This window comes from Stegodyphus dumicola, chromosome 6, assembly GCF_044657685.1.
Source record: "Stegodyphus dumicola isolate Sdum_Otavi_A_Nest chromosome 6, ASM4465768v1".
NCBI lineage: Eukaryota > Metazoa > Arthropoda > Arachnida > Araneae > Eresidae > Stegodyphus > Stegodyphus dumicola.
In genome coordinates, this window is record NC_140773.1 from 29,070,669 (window position 1) to 29,074,555 (window position 3,887).

Sequence of the window (3,887 nt, forward strand, 5' to 3'; positions counted from 1 at the left end):
TCTTTTATTACAATCTTTCCTTTTTTTTACGATAGAAAATGTTCAGTTAATTTTGCTACATTTTAAAAATTAAGTAATCATTAGCAGTCATAATATTGAAGTAGCTATATCACGAACGAATTAAATAAGTTAGGATTCTAACTTCTTTTTTAATATCTGGTTAAATGAGTATCTTCACGGGATTCACGAGAACATGCATCTATTTTACATCGAAAAACAATAACTCTCTTGCTACTTAAAAATTTCATAGTAACATCAAAAGAGTTTTAGGATTTTATTTTCCTTCTTTGTTCTCCTTTAAGTTTCTTTCAGTTTGAATTTGCATCACGCAGGAACTGAGAGATCCAGAAGATAAAAGCTTTTGCCAACTCGCCTCCAGATTGCATCGACAAAGATTAATGAGATATCCAAAGACTTGAGAAAAATGCGTGTTTTCTCGCTGTTTGCCAGAGAAAAATGCACAGGATTAGGAAAGCAGAGTGTTGCTTTCTCTTCGGAATTTTTCTGCTCTGCAATTGATTTCTTTTTAAGGTAGAATCAAGCGTTGCTGACGTCGATTCCTCATTTAGTTTATTTTTTTTTTCAGACAACTTTCCTTTCTGTGAGGTTATTTGAGCAAACATTTCTGCGGCATTCGGGTTTTGTTTCTAATTTAAAATCGCTGACTTAGAATTTTTTATCTTTTTCCTTTCAGCATACGATGATGGCAGATGTTAAGTAGGAGATAGTTCTGTCACGCATCATAAAAAGAATTAATTTATTTGATTTTGCTTGAGTGCTAACGGGTGTGCTTTGCTGTATGCTCCATTGCATTAAGAAGTGAATGGTGAAGAGAGCAATTAAACATATTTTTTTCCTTCTAAAAACATATTTAAATTGTGAATGGAATGTTTGTTTAGAGATAATGAGTGCTTAAAGATTCAAATAGTAAATTAAGAAAACATAAATTAAAAGGTTGCACCTTTTATTTATTTGGATTACATATAAACATGATTGGGAAAAATGCCACTAGCGATTTCATTCTATGTTGTTAATAAGTAACAGCTTAAAGTAAGAAGAACTTTAAGCAACAAAGAAGTAATATATTTAATTATTTAATGTTCCAATCCGAAAACAGGCTTTAAAAAACGACTTAATTCAATAAAATCAGCTTTGAAAATCATCGTTTATTAAAAAAAAAGATTAGATTGGAAAATGAAATCGTTGTAATCATACTATAAATAATAAGTTTCTCTTAACATTGTTTGAAGTATAAATCGCTTACATGTACTATGACATGCTTCCCAACGTAATTACAAGGTATTTTATGAGAATGTATCGTGAGGTGTCTATTTCATGAAGTGTCTATTAATTATACATTATTTGCAATGGATTGTAAGTGCTTTTATTTGCTTCAACCATTCAAAAAATTATATGCTTAGACTTTTATTCTGTACACCATGGAACATGGATAATAAGTGACATGTATAAGGGACTGAAGGTCCACTACTTAATATTAAATTGCTGCATTCAATAGAATTGAAGACAAGGAGTATACAACCGCCTGCAGAGACTTGACAGACCTAAACATTTCGTATAAGATAGTGGCATTCCACATGAACTTTTGTGTAAGTTGCCATAATTGCCCAGATTGGACACTGAAATGTCGAATATGTTACAAAACACAATCGCGATTCTTCTGAAACCAGTTCCTTGAGCAGTCTAATATACTTATTACGTCTTAAGGGAATAAGATTAATTAAGTCTTAAGGGAATTAATCTTAAGGGAATAAGATTCTTTATTAAATCTTAAGGGAATAAGATTTTCAGTCCCTGTCCCATTGCTGAAACCAATATCAACTTATTTGTCAAGTTGAACATATTACAGATCTCTCTGTACTTTTACACAGAGCAAACTGAAAAGGAAAAGTTGTATCGCAGATCGCCTTTCAACGAAATAGAACACAGCTTCATTTTGCGAATCATATGTGTGGTAAGGTTTATGTTGGCAGTATAGTTTAGCAGAAGTGTGTGTAATCCTAATCTCCTAATGTCTCTTTTAGGAATCTTAGCTCAATAGATTTCTTTTCAATCTTATTCCACTAGATATTTTCTTCTGGAAATTTGTAGAAAATGTCGTTTGCAAAGGAAAAGATCGATAATCTTGACTATCTTAAGGAGAAAATCATGAAAACAACAGCAATCGTTGCACCATATCCTGAATAGATAGAAACTAACTATTGCAATGAAGACTGAATTGTTTCTTAATGGCTCAAGTATTGTATGTTATTAATTTTGTTTGAGATCTGTTTAATTGACTGTATTTATCAAAGTAAGGAGAAAAATCCCTTAATTCATTTTACATGATACAGTGAATGTAGTTAACTCGTGACTAAACAGAAGTCCTGTCTTTGAAAACAGGGTAGAGTTTTTTTACAGCAAAACAACTATCCATATCATCAGCGTAAAACAAAAACCTACGGAAATAGCCTACTAAGTCTACTAAGAGATACTGTTAAAATAGCGGCTTTATCAAATAATGCCATAAAATCTGAAAGCTACTTTAGTAACAATGTAAACAATGTAATTTAATTATACGTAATCTGAAATGTATAAGCAATGAAAATTAATTGTTGTTGATGTAAATTTTTAATAGTAAAATAACTTCGATTATGAAACATTTGTTTCCTGTTTCAAATTAATTCCTGTTGAAAATATATATATACATATATAAATTACTTCAAATATACAGCTATTTATTTGTTTCATATTCACTCCTATTGGGGAACAAGCATGATGTTTATAAAAACAAACAAGTGCACTTTGGAGTGAGGGGAAAACATAAGGAGGGTAAGGGGTAAAATAAGGCAACAAAGGGTGCTTACCCGGCGCTCCAGAGAGAGAAAGATCTTCGAAATTAATTATGTAATGTAAGGAATTTATTCTTCAGATTAAGCTGCTGGAACACGTACATACAAAAATAATATTTTTCTTTTAATTACAATAGGAGTGATTTCACTTTCTGGTATATATTTAACTGCGAACATATTGTTACGAAATGTACAGGCGCGGTAAGACAGCTTCCCCGCAAAGCAGTTTTAGGGTTGCCATAAAATGGCAATGGAAGGCGAGGTTGCCACATTTGTGAGAAATCGCCCATTGGCGACATTTGGCGTCAAAATTGGCAATATACCATGGACGGTTGGAGAACCTTCTGGAACGAATTCTTACCGGTTTAGTCCAGAATGTTCCCGAACACAAGCCGAAAGCTATATAAACCTTGCTGGTTCGCAGTCAGCCAATGTGTGTAGGTCTCTCATCGAGTGAGTGTGTCTCGTCTAGCGAGTTAATCCCTGCGGAGGCGATCGCGTTTACAGCCGGCCAGCGAGTGCCGAGTGGGTCGTCGAGTACACCGAAAGAGTCTCGTAGAGTATCGCGGTTAGTGCATCGTCGAGAGAGCGTGTTGAGCTCCGGAAACGACTGAACCGAGAGTCAGGAGCTGTACTCTGTGTGTCGTCGAGTACATCGCGAGTTGTAGCGTATAGAGTCTCGAGAGTACGTGGAGTTCCGAGAACGACCAAGCAGAGTCGGGAGCTGTACTCTGGAAAGCAGAGTCGGGTGCTTTGCAGGAAGCTGTCTCTACCGTCATTGCCTGACAGTGCTGTGCCGCTAATTGTTCCAGCGTGTTTATAGTAGATCTTCGACGACTGTAAAAAGTGTTATTGGAGCTGTTCTGATTAATATTGGCTAAATAAAGTGTGTTTCGTTACTTCATCAAGTGTCGTAGTTATTCACTCCAAATCTACGAACCCCGTACGGACGTGAAGGAAGAAAATAATAACGTAACAACTGGTGTCAGAAGAATAAGAAAAACTGTAACAACTTGGTGTAAGAAGAGAAAAGAAAAA